The 13,454-nt window shown below is 44.5% G+C and overlaps 1 protein-coding gene across 1 annotated transcript in view; it reads left to right on the forward strand.

Moving 5' to 3' along the window:
* Window positions 1–13,454, forward strand: part of MAP2K1 (mitogen-activated protein kinase kinase 1) — a 101,840-nt gene that overhangs the window by 65,820 nt on the left and 22,566 nt on the right. The gene's annotated exons all lie outside the window — the stretch shown is intronic.

Raw genomic sequence — 13,454 nt, forward strand, 5'->3', positions numbered from 1 at the left:
GTATTGCTGCACTTACGAATTTTTCAGTGAGAAGAAGTGCCTCGTGGTATTTTGAGGAAGGTTAGCTGTTTTCAGGTACCATTTAGTTACTGTTTTTCCACCTAGGTAGTAGCCTCTTGAACATTTTTCGGTTATCTCTCTTCAACTGGGTGAGTATGTCCTGGTCCTAGTTTGGTACATTGCCTTGGTTGTACACATGGTAGCTTTCCTACATTTCTAATATGTCTGCACCAGGTGGGAACCCAAAGGCAAGCATGTTCTCACCCTCATTCCTGAAGTGATTTGTCTCTGCCATAATGGAGCAGGACTTCTTGAGCAGAATAAGTTCAGCTGACATTCCCAGTGCCGAAGCTCTGGCTAGCTCAACTGGTCCACTGTGATTTGTTCAGTTATTATACAGGACATTGTATTCTATTTCCCCTGGGTGTTCAAAGGGAGAAGCAATCTGTGTGGTTTAGCCTGATGTATGTGATTTGTGAGCTGTTGATCAGGGGGTGGGTATAGAGCTGTCACCCCTTTGGGGAGTGTTAAGTTTCTTGGAAATCTCTGGGTGACATTCTGACAGTCATGGGTAGGTACAGGTATATGCTCCTCCATGTCTATTCGCCTACCTCCTCAGTCTTTTCCCCCATCAAAGAGAAGTAATTCATTTTGTAAAATATTTATAGAATACCTGCCAAGTGCAAGGTACTAGGTGAATTACTTGTTAGGCATAAAATTGGCTCATAAATGAATTGTGTCCTCCAGGAGCTTAGAGTCTAATGGGAAAGAGACATATCTGTAAATGACTCTTGTATATTGTGGAACATAGCCAATATCATTGTTTTGTGCATGAATCACTACCCTGCCAACTTTCAGATAGAATCCGATGTGACATAGTGACATAGATTATTAGTCAGAATTCTTTGGTGTGGCAGAAACCCAACTGCAGATTACTTAATCAGAAAAGGGAATGTATGGTTTGGGTCACCAGGAGGTCGGAAGGCAGGGATGAATATGAGGTTGAAATGATGGCCTCAGGTCACCTCTCAGCTTTGCTCATTCTTGTGTGGGCTACCTTTTCAGTCAGATTCTCTTCACTGGAGGCAGGATGGACCTCACTAGCCCCAGACACATCTAGTCCTTAGTGCTCCCTATCCCAGAGAAAGTACTCCACCCACTCTCCCCAGCATCCAGATCAGCGCTTGAACCACTGATTGGCAAATTGCCTCTGCTTGGAGTGCTTGCCCATGGCTGGACCATTCACTGTGTCCAGAGGACTAGTGTTGCCTGGTGGGCCACCCTGGGTTATACACTCACCCCTGTGGTACCACAGATGGCGCCTCTTGATGAACACCCTGGCAGAAACACTTGATGCTGGGGAGGAGCATGTCCCAAATGAAAAGGAGGGGCTTTGTTACCAGGAGATGGGGAGAATGAATGAGTACTGAAAGCAAGCAAATTTTTAAAAAGTTTTCCCCTTACAAATTCTGTTAAGCATTGGGTCAGAAAGACAAAACACTAACATAGGGTAAAAACAACAAGCAGTTAACACAGGTGTGAGCAAACTGGTCCATGGGCTAAATTTGGCCTGCTGCCTGTTTTTGTATGGCCTGCAAGCTAAGAATAGTTTTCAAAATTTTGTGACATGTAACAATTATACAAAATTCAATTTATTATTATTTTTATTTTTTGAGACCGAGTCTCGCTCTGTCACCCAGGCTGGAATGCAGTGGCATAATCTTGGCTTACTGCAACCTGTGCCCCTCAGGTTCAAGAGATTCTCGTGCCTCAGCCTCCCAAGTAGCGGGGATCACAGGCATGTGCCACCATGCCTGCTAATTTTTTTGTATTTCTAATAGAGACAAAGTTTCGCTATGTTGCCCAGCCTGATCTCAAACTCCTGGGCTCAAGTGATCCACCTGCCTTGGCTTCCCAAAGTGCTGAGATTACAGGCATGAGCCACTGTGCCCTGCCGGAAATTCAGATTATTGTGTCCATAAATAAAGTTTTATTGGATCACAGCCATGCTTGTGTAAATGTTGTCTGTGGCTACTTTTGTGCTATAATGGTAAATTTGAGTAGTTACTTGTGAAAGAGATGACTGTGTGGCCCTCAAAGTGAAAAATATTTACTCTGTGGTCCTTTTTTATAGAAAAAGGTTCCTAACCAAAAGGGGAAGGAGAATCCCTTGACAGAAGAAGCTTTAGAATTTAAGCACAAAACTGGGCTTTTAAGCACAAAACTACGGTGGCTGTAGCCTGTAATCCCAGCACTTTGGGAGATCAAGGTGGGTGGATCACCTCGGGTCAGGGGTTCGAGACCAGCCTGGCCAATGTGGTGAAACCCTGTCTCTACTAAAAATACAAAAAATTAGCCGGGCATGGTAGCAGACACCTGTAATCCCAGCTACTCGGGAGCCTGAGGCAGGAGAATCACTTGAACCCAGGAGGCAGAGGTTGCAGTGAGCCGAGATCGTGTCACTGCACTCCAGCCTGGGTAACAAGAGCAAGACTCCGTCTCAGGAAAAAAAAAAAAAAAAAGAATTTAAACACAAAACTAAACTTTTAAATGCGTCAGCTTTAAGTTCTCAAGGACAGCATGATAGGTGACATGGGTAGGAGAGAGGATTATTTTTCCTGATCCTGGAACTCTGAAAAGAATTAGCTGCCAAAATTTATATCGAGTCTTTTCATCCGAAGCTGAACCAAGTAGGTAGTTGTGCTGTGAGTTAAAAAGGGTTGGAGGTGGAAAGGGCGCTAGGATACTGCTCTCTTTCATGCTGTTTAAAGCAATAATTTGCATTGCCACCCTGCCGTTCTTAACCTGCTCTAATTATCAAGGCCTTATTTTGACTAAGACCCTGAAAAAGCATTGCATGATTTAGATCAATACACAGTTCATCCAACTTAGCCTGTAAATTATTTCTGCCTTGGAGTTGTTAGCTGATAAAGATCAATAAATGCTAAGAACAGTTTTAAATTATAACTCAACTTGTTTTTCTTTTCCTTCTATCTAATGAAACCATGTGTAACCTAGATTTTTAAATTTTACGTATTTATGTATGACATGTGTGTATGTATAAATGAACGAATGACAGGTCTCGCTCGCTCTGTCGCCCAGGCTGGAATGTGGTGGTGCGATCATGGCTCACTGGATCCTCAACCTCCCCAGCTCAAGCGATCCTCTCACCTCAGCCTTCTGAGTAGCTGGGACTACAAATATGTGCTATCATGCCTGGTTAATTTAAAAAATTTTCTTTTATAGAGATGCGGTGTCTCTCTGTTGCCCGGGTTAGTCTTGAACTCCTGGACTCAAGTAATCCCCTTGTCTGGGTCTCCCTAAGTGTGGGATTACAGGTGTGATCCACTGTGCTCAGCTGCCAGCTTAGATTTTTGAGGGGTACATAGCCCACTGTAATTGGATACCTCTCTTCAGAGCCATAGTAGCTTATTATATACTTTGGGACCATCCTGCTTGGAGTGTGCTTCAAGTGTTCCTTTATTCCCTAGGTTAGAGAGTTATGTAAAAATGGGGCTCTCAGGTCAGAATGAGATCTAAGGCTTCTGCAGAGCCTATATGAAAGTGTTTTTGGGCCAGGCACAGTGGCTCAGGCCTGTAAGCCCAGCACTTTGGGAGGTTGAGGGGGGCGGATCATGAGGTCAGGAGATCAAGACCATGCTGGCCAACACGGTGAAACCCCATCTCTACTAAAAATACAAAAATTAGCTGGGTGTGGTGGCATGCGCCTGTAATCCCAGCTACTCGGGAGGCTGAGGCAGGAGAATTGCTTGAATCTGGGAGTCTGAGGTTGCAGTGAGCCAAAATCGCCACTGCACTCTAGCCTGGCAACAGAATGAGATTCCGTCTCAAAAAAAAAAAAAAAAAGAGTGTTTTTGGGCTGGGCGTGGTGGCTCACGCCTATAATTCCAGCACTTTGGGAGGCCAAGATGGGTGGATCACTTGAGGTCAGGAGTTCGAAAACAGCTTGACCAACATAGTGAAACCCCGTCTCTACTAAAAATACAAAAAAATTAGCCGGGCATGGTGGCGGGTACCTGTAATCCCAGTTACTCGGGAGGCTGAGGCAGGAGAATCACTTGAACCTGGGAGGTGGGGGTTGCAGTGAGCCAAGATCACGCCACTGCACTCCAGTCTGGATGACAGAGCAAGACACCATCTCAAAAAAAAAAAAAAAAATTTTTTTTTGTATCCTTTTCCTGGGGAGAGCTGAGAGTCTCCAAAGTATCTCACAGTGTCCCAGTGACAGCCTCCAGCAAATGGGGTCTTCAGCAATGGTCAGGATTACAACCTCTAAATTCTTCCTCTCCATTCAGACTTGTTGGCACTGACAGCAAGATCTGAAGTGGCTTGTTTGGTTTTGTTTTGTTGTTTTATAAGCTGTTTGTAGCAGACTCACACGTAATGATTTGAGTGGTTTATTCTGCAGTTTTTGCAAGGAACTATGCTGCCTCTGCCAGGCATCCCTGAGCAGAAGTCAGAGTGGCCCCTGCCTCCACCAGCCTGAGGCTACACACAGGGTTCTGTTCTGAGCACGGTTCCTATCTGTGTGTGACCAAGGACTGTTGTCTGATCCTTGAAACTAGAAGGTTGCCCATGGTATTCACAAGGTGCTCCTGGCTATATCTCTCTCCCATCACAGCCATCCCATAGCTGTGTGGCTTACACAGGAAGGGATTCCTTTTGACTGTGTCAGACTGCCCTGCCTTAAAGATGGAGGGAGACAGAGTGGCTCATTAGTAGTGGAGAATTCAGTATTCTGATCTCTTGGTTAGAAATGTGAGTCTCGTTTTATCTAGAATTATTTCATCTGCTAGATTCACAGTGATGGATTATAGCTCCAGGTGAGTTTGTCTCTTAGCTTCTTAAGAGAGGCTTAGATCTCTTTAGGGAAGCATGGAGGAGGTGGAATTTGAGCTGAGCTTTGAAGCATAGGTAGACGCTATATATGTGGCAGGGTCAGGGAAAGGAATTCCAGGTAGAGGGAAGCATGAATCATGGCATAGAGGCAGGAAAACACAGACATGTTTTTACAGGAAATAGCAAGTGGTTCAAGTTGTCTACAACAAAGGGTTCCTGATGGCAAGGGGTGAGAATTAAAGTAAGAAATAGTTGAAGCAGTGAGGAGGGTCTTCACTGCCATGTTCAGGAAGTGGATTTTATCATGGGCAACAGGAAGCAGTGGAATGATCCTGCACAGAGAAGTGAGATGCGCTTTGCTTTAAGGAAGAGGACTCTACTGTCATGGCTAAGGTGAGCTGGAGAGGGGAGAGGTCAATTAGGAGGCCGTTGCTATGGGTCAGTGAGAGATAAGGGGGGTCTGAGTTAGGATAGTGGCAGAGTGAAGGGACAGGAGGGGGACAGATGGGACAGAGGTGGTGCAAAGGGCAGGGACTGGTGTGGGAAGATGGGTAGAGGAGTAGCAGGGAGACTTGGCCTTGGCCCTTCCTGGGGTGGTTGTGGTGGGAAGGAGCCTGAGGCCCATGGCCGTGCTCCAGGGCTGTACCTGGAGAGCTGTGTCCTCCTCCTCCTCAGATCACAAAGCCTCATTTCTAATGGAAACCTGAGGCTGGGGCTGCCCTTTCCTAAGTTACAGATTATTTCCCCAGGAGGATCCCAGCTCCAAGAGAGCTGGTTTGATTTGAAAATCTGGACACATAGGAATGAAACTCAGAGTGAATTTTATTAACCACTACACAAAGCAAGATGGAACTTAGCTCATGATGCCCAACACCGTAGAGGAACAAGAGTAGGCTGGGAGCAGTGGCTCATGCCTGTAATCCCACCACTTTGGGAGGCCGAGGCAGGTGGATCATGGGAGGGCAGGAGTTTGAAACCAGCCTGGCCAACATGGCGAAACCTCGTCTCCACTAAAAATACAAAAATTAGCCGGGTGTGGTGGTGGGTGCCTGTAATTCCAGCAGGCTTAGGCACAAGACTTGTTTGAACCTGGGAGATGGAGGTTGCAGTGAGTCAAGATTGCGCCACTGCATTCCAGCCTGAGTGACAGAGTGAGACTCTGTCTCTAAATAAATAAATAATAAAATAATAATAGAGTCTAGTGATATAGCTCAGCTTGAAGGTGGGAACCAGCATAAGGCTTGATAAGACCAAACTAATTAGAAACAAACACAATGGAATTTTCTTTTTTCATTTGAAAAAACATTTCACAGTTTATTGTTGGAGGTAAGTGCTTACCACCCTGTGAAAGTGCGTGCAGGGCTGTCATTAGGTGGTGGTAACAGGCACCAAATCCCCAAGAAGCTGCTACCCACCAAGTGACCTCTGAGCCACTGTGTCCTCTCCCTTTACCTTTCTGGCTGTACATAGAACCTTATGGAAGTTTCCTTCTAGCCTGGCTGTTGGCTTCCTGGGTGATCCTGGCAGAGTTTATTATTATTTCTGAATCTCACTTTCTTTTAGAGGTAATCTCAATTCCTTTTCCATCTCCTGGAACTGTCCTCAGGATCAGATGAAACTCTGAGCAAGTGTTGTGTAATAGCATTAAAGTTATGGCATTTAAAAGCACATTGCGTATACAATGCTGGGCTCCAAAGAGGCAGAAGAGATAGTTCCTATCCTCTTAGAGCTGTGAGTCCTAGTTGGGAAAGGAAGACTGTACTTTAAAAGTCAGATGAAAGGTTTATGGGTGAATTAACACATGAGGTCTGGGATTTGCCTTAAGACATTCCACTTCCTCCCACCCTGCAATGAAAAAGCTGGGGGTTATAATGAAATAAGATTGGGGCGGGGCACAGTGACTCACACCTGTAATCCCAGCACTTTAGGAGCTGAGGTGGGTGGATCACCTGAGGTCAGTTCGAGAGTAGCCTGGCCAACATGGTGAAACCCCATCTCTACTAAAAATACAAAAATTAGCTGGGCATGGTGGCACATGCCTGTAGTCCTAGCTACTCGGGAGGCTGAGACAGAATTGCTTGAACCCGGGAGGCAGAGGTTGCAGTGAGCTGAGATCGCACCAGTGCACTCTACCCTGGGCGACAGAGCAAGACTGTCTCAAAAAAAAAAAAAAAAAGATGAGTAAAAAAATGGATTATTGTTGAAGCTGGGTGATGGGTACATGGTTACTGTCTCTACTTTTGTGAATATTTAGATTTTTCTGAAAAAAAAATTGGCTAAAAGAAAGTAGCATATGTACTGACATAACAAGTGACATACATGATAAAAAACCTCAAGGGTTCCAAGGAGAGGGACTCTTGTGGGTGGACAGCTGTCAGGGGAGGCTTCACAGAGGAGCTGGGAGCTGGGCTTTGTTTCAGTGAGGATTCTTGGTTGAACATAACAGAAACCAACTTGAGCCAGTGTAAACACAACAGGGGACTTCCTTATAGGGATCCAGGGGCCCCTTAGGGAACGTGAGGACCAGCTGTAGTCAGTGCTCGGGAAGGGATGGGACAAGACAGGGACCAGAAAGCCATTGGAATTCTAGGCAGTCTTCCTGCTTATTCTGCGTGCTTTGCACTTGTTTCTTTGCTCTTCTATCCAGAGGGCAGGAGGAAGACACCACCCCTCAGCAACCAGTGTGTATCAAGTCCATCCCAGACACAGCCCAGATTCAACCTGACCCTCTTAGCACAATTCCCAAGTCTCTGAGTAATCCACCAAAACTTATATAGTGTACATTGTTGGTGGGGCTCCTTCGGGTGAGTGAAGGGAGGTAATTAGGGGGATACATCTGAATTAGGCAGCCCTCTCTTCTCCCTTCTTCATTTGTCTGGATCAAACTGGAAGGACAGTAGGATATACGTGAAGAGAGAAGATATCTTGATTGAACAGTAAGTGCTTCAGAGTCAAACACGAAGGGAATATTTATGGAACAGTATAGATCCTCCTGGCACTGAGGGGGTGTGAACCCCAAATATCTGAGACTGCTCTCAGTTAATTTAGAAAGTTTATTTTGCCTAGGTTGAGGATGCATGCCCATGACACAGCCTCAGGAGGTCCTGACGACATGTGCCCAAGGTGGTCAGGGCAGGGATTTTTTAATTAATTAATTTTTTAAACAGAGTCTTGCTGTTGTTGCCCAAGCTGGAGTGCAACGGTGCAATCTTGGCTCACTTCAACCTCCACCTCCTGGGTTCAAGCGATTCTCCTGCGTCAGCCTCCCGAGTAGCTGGGATTACAGGCGCCTGCCACTACGCCCGGCTAATTTTTTGTATTTTTAGTAGAAACAGGGTTTCACCATGTTAGCCAGGCTGGCCTCAAACTCCTGACCTCTGGTGATCCGCCTGCCTTGGCCTCCCAAAGTGCTGGGATTACAGGCATGGGCCACCATGCCTGGCCAGAGGTTGGTTTTATACATTTTAGGGAGTCGTGAGACATCAATCAATATACGTACGCTGGTTCTGTCCAGAAAGGCAGGCCAGCTCAAAGCAGGGAGGAGGCTTTCAGGTCACAAGTAGGTGAGAGACAAATGGTAGTTTCCTTTTGAGTTTCTGATTAGCCTCTCCAGAGGAGGCAATCAGATATGCATTTATCTCACTGACTTTGAATAGAATGGGAGGCAGGTTTGCTCTAAACAGTTCCCAGCTTGACTTTTCCCTTTAGCTTAGTGATTTTTTGGGGCCCCAAGATTTATTTTCTTTCACATTTCCCCCCTTTTCTTTTTAAAAACTTTTGAGAAAGCATTTTAGAAGAAAATGAATCTTTTGTCTCAGGTTTCATCGGATCTCTCACGACTAGGACAGTTTATTCCTAGACAGGTAGGTAGGTAGGTCCCAAGTTACTAGGAAAGCTCATTTTTAGCAGGTTGTGGTCTCATGTCCTATGATGAGCAAAAGGGGAGAAAGGGAGAAAAACTACAATAAACAAAAGAATAATCCTGGAAAAGTGATATAGGCCACATTATTCTGAAGTCCATACATCAGTAGGCAGGTAGGAAGGTGGCTTATGTATGCTGTTATTTTCTTTTGAAGTTGTCTAGCTTCAGTTCACAGGTCTTTAAGAAAGCACAGCTTAGTTTTCAGTAATTTCAAATTAGGAAAGATGGGAAAAAGGAAAAGAAAAAAAATTGAAAACATTTTTTTTTGTTTGTTTGTTTTGAGACGGAGTTTTGCTCTTGTTGCCCAGGCTGGAGTGCAGTGGAGCGATCTTGGCTCATTGCAACCTCTGCCTTCCGGGTTCAAGTGATTCTCCTGCCTCAGCCATCCTGAGTAGCTGGGATTACAGGCATGCACCACCACACCCGGCTAATTTTGTATTTTTAGTAGAGACGGGGTTTCTCCATGTTGGTCAGGCTGTGGTCTCGAACTCCCGACCTCAGCTGATCCACCCACCTCGGCCTCCCAAAGTGCTGGGATTATAGGCATGAGCCACCGTGCCTGGCCTAAAACATTGTTTTAGAGACCTGTAGCCAGGAAAAATTAGAATTAAGTCCAAACTGTAAAAAATAATAAAAATTGAAAAACTAGGTAAGACTAGAATCTAACGGGTGTACTATAGCCGGGTGCAGCGGCTCACACCTGTAATCCCAGCACTTTGGGAGGTAGAGGCAGGTGGATTATCTGAGGTCAGGAGTTTGAGACCAGCCTGGCCAACATGGTGAAACCCCATCTCTACCAAAAATACAAAAAAATTAGCCGGGCGTGGTGGTGTATGCCTGTAATCCCAGCTACTTGGGAGGCTGGGGCAGGAGAATCCTTGAACCTGGGAGGCAGAGGTTGCAGTGAACTGAGATTGTGCCACTGTAGCAGGACAAGTCTCAGACAAAACCCCTCAGACACTGAGTTAAAGAAGGAATGGCTTTTTCGGCCGGGAGCTTCAGCAAGACTCACATCTCCAACAACCGAGCTCCCCGAGTGAGCAATTCCTGTCCCTTTTAAGGGCTCACAACTCTAAGGGGGTCCGCGTGAGAGGGTTGTGATCGATTGAGCAAGTGGGGTACATGACTGGGGGCTGCATGCACCGGTAATCAGATCGGAACAGAACAGGACAGGGATTTTCACAGTGCTTTTCTATACAATGTCTGTAATCTATAGATAACATAACCGATTAGGTCAGAGGTCGATCTTTAGCTACCAGGCCCAGGGTGTGGCACCAGGCTGTCTGCTTGTGGATTTCATTTCTGCCTTTTAGTTTTTACTTCTTTCTTTGGAGGCAGAAATTGGGCATAAGACAATATGAGGTGTTCTCTTCCCTCACCACCGCACTGCAGCCTGGGCAACAAGAGCGAAACTCCATCTCAAAAACAACAGCAACAACAACAAAAAAACGGGTGTACTATAGTTTTTGAAACGTATTTTTTCTCTCTCCACTTTCCTGTTTTTACTAAAGAGAAATCATGGACCAATTTGCTTTATTATACTTGGGCAGATTATTTCTATAAAGTACAGTAAGAATAATTATTTTTCACATAGGCTTTTAAAATCGGCCTTGATGGAACTTTGCTCTGTAGAAGGAATCTCAGATAAGACTTTTTTAAAGCTGAGCCCAGCCATGGATTTGTACCATCAAATATATACGAGTTGGGTGAATTCCTCTCCTCTTGATGTCGCAAGATAACTTGGGGCTCCTGGGCCTATCAGAAAGTGACATTCTTTACTTACCACAGGCCAAGATCCCTGTACAGGGACTGTGTAGACAAGGTATGAGGCCAGTTTTCCCAAGGGGCTTTTATTGGCTGTATAAATCAAGTTGGATTCCTTAAAGGAAAGCACACCATTCTAGTCAAAGCCTTGGTAAAACAACCAGTTTCTCCAATTGTGTCCTGTTACAAATGAAAACAGATTTTTATTGCACATATGCAGATAACTATATTGCCGTAAGTTAAGAATACTCCCACATAGTTTCCAAATTCTGGAGAAATCAGGTAAAGAGGAACAAATATGCTTCAATTTTTTTTCATAGCCGTATGTATACTTTATTGTTAAAACCTGGCTGGGCGTGGTGGCTCACGCCTGTAATCACAGCACTTTGGGAGGCTGAGGTGGGTGGATCACTTGAGGTCAGGAGTTCAAGACCAGCCTGGCCAACATGGTGAAACCCCATCTCTACTAAAAATACAAAAAATTAGCTGGGCATGGTGGTGTGTGCCTGTAGTCCCAGCTACTCAGGAGTCTGAGACCCAAGAATCACTTGAACCCTGGAGGTGGAGGTTGCAGTGAGCTGAGATCATGCCACTGCACTCCAGCCTGGGCAACTGAGTGAGACTGCATCTCAAAAAAACAAACAAATTGTTAAAACCTGTCAGTAGCTCAAAAGAAAAGTTTCCTTGACTCTGAAAAACAACACAAAGAATCAGCAGCATTTAAGCAAAAAAATAAAAAAGATTACTTCAGTCTCCTGTAAGTTCAGTTCATGCAGTTAATTCCTGTTCTGCTTGATATTCATGAACATTTCAGCTCTCCATGAGTCATGAAAGTTTTTCCTCTGTTTTGATGTCACAGTCTTTAAAGTTATCAGAAGCCTGTATTCAAGAGCACCTGTTAAGAGTTTTATAGTTGATTATAAAACCACCTTTTAAAGAGAAACCGCAGGGCCAGGCATGGTGGATCACCTGAGGTCAGGAGTTTGAGACCAGCCTGGCCAACGTTGTGAAAGCCCATCTCTACAAAAATACAAGAAATTAGTCTGGGTGGTGATGAGCACCTGTAATCCCAGTTACTCGGGAGGCTGAGATAGGAAAATTGCTTGAACCCAGGTTGCAGAGGCTGCAGTGAGCCAAGATCGTGTCATTGCACTCCGGCCTGGGCAACAAGAGCGAAACTCCATCTCAGAAAGAAAAAAGAAACCATCATTGCAAAATTATAACTGAGACAGTGAAAAAGATCTGACCTAACTGACTCCATGTTGCTTCTAATCTCCAAGCTGTCCTTGTTCATTCCTGGGCATAGACAGAACTAACTTTGGGAGGAACTTAGTTTATAGTTGAGCTTCGAAACAAAGACGATAATAGCCCTTTCCCCAAACCCCCTTCCTGCCTGGGGACTAGGCTGCCTAAAGCCACATGATTAGAAGTTATGGTTATTTTACTAAATAATTCAAGACTTAGCTATTTTCACTAAACCAATATCAGTATCTTATTCATCAATATTTACAGAAGCAAAGATCTTTTTTTTTTTTTTTTTTTAAACAAAGTCTGGCTCTGTCACCCAGGCTAGAGTGCAGTGACATGATCTCAGCTCACTGCAACCTGCGCCTCATAGGTTCAAGTAATTCTCCTGCCTCAGCTTTCTCAGTAACTGGGATTACAGGTGCCTGCCACCACGCCCAGCTAATTTTTGTATTTTTAGTAGAGATGGGGTTTTACCATGTTGGTCAGGCTGGTCTTGAACTTCTGATCTCAAGTGATCTGCCTGCCTTGGCCTCCCAAAGTGCTGGGATTACAGGCATGAGCCACTGCGCCTGGTGGCTCACAAGCAAAGATCATCCTGTTTTGGGCTGGGTTTATAGTTTTGTAATCCCTATGCCAAATTTTGACACCTTATAGTATTTGGCAGGGATACATATGAAATTTTTTTTATCAAAAAATGCAAACAAAAATGTACCCTGGCTATTCTTAAGGCATTTCTAATAGTACTTTACCAACAATTTTAAAGGTAGCTTATCTATTAAAGATTTTACTTAAGCCACGTAAACTTGAGAAAACATTTGAGTAGTCTTTCATTTTCTGATAAAGTATTTGATTTGTGCTTTTATTTTTCCTTAAGCCAATTAATTAGAGCGGTTTTATATTTTTTAGTAGTAAATCATTGTGTACACAACACATAAATACATGGACATATTAGGCATACCAACAGAAGTACATCTTAAAGGTAAGACAGACCTCCTTTTTTTTTCCCCTTCTAAGACTTGCAAACTCTTGATAACCTGTTTCATTATGCTTGGCAGTTCTCAGCTAAATAGCTCCTAAATCTGCGTGTTGAAGGACACAACTCTTTGGTGAAAAATCAGATAGCAAAATTTACATCATAAAGTACAGAGAGGAAAAGTCTGGTGGTGCTAGAGGAAGATTAAAGGTGGATGTCAAATCAAACATACAATTATAGAAATCTATCATAAGATTGTATAAGGAGACCAATTTATTTAGATAGGTACTACCTATCTTAACTGGATCTCTGAGCTCCGAGTAGAGCCCACACTGAATCCTGGGTCTCTAAAAAGGAGGCTAGACCAAAAAAAAAATTTTTTTTTTTTTTGGCTGGGCACGGTGGCTCACGCCTGTAATCCCAGCACTTTGGGAGGCTGAGGTGGGCGGATCACGAGGTCAGGAGTTCAAGACCAGCCTGGCCAACATGGTGAAACCCCATCTCTACTAAAAATACAAAAATTAGCTGGGCGTGGTGGTGCGTGCCTATAATCCCAGCTACTTGGGAGGCTTAGGCAGGAGAATCGCTTGAACCCAGGAGGCGGAGGTTGCAGTGAGCTGAGACTGCGCCACCGCACTCCAGCCTGGCAACAGAGCAAGACTCCATCTCAAAAAAAGAAAAAATTTT

This window comes from Pongo pygmaeus, chromosome 16, assembly GCF_028885625.2.
Source record: "Pongo pygmaeus isolate AG05252 chromosome 16, NHGRI_mPonPyg2-v2.0_pri, whole genome shotgun sequence".
Classification (NCBI taxonomy): domain Eukaryota; kingdom Metazoa; phylum Chordata; class Mammalia; order Primates; family Hominidae; genus Pongo; species Pongo pygmaeus.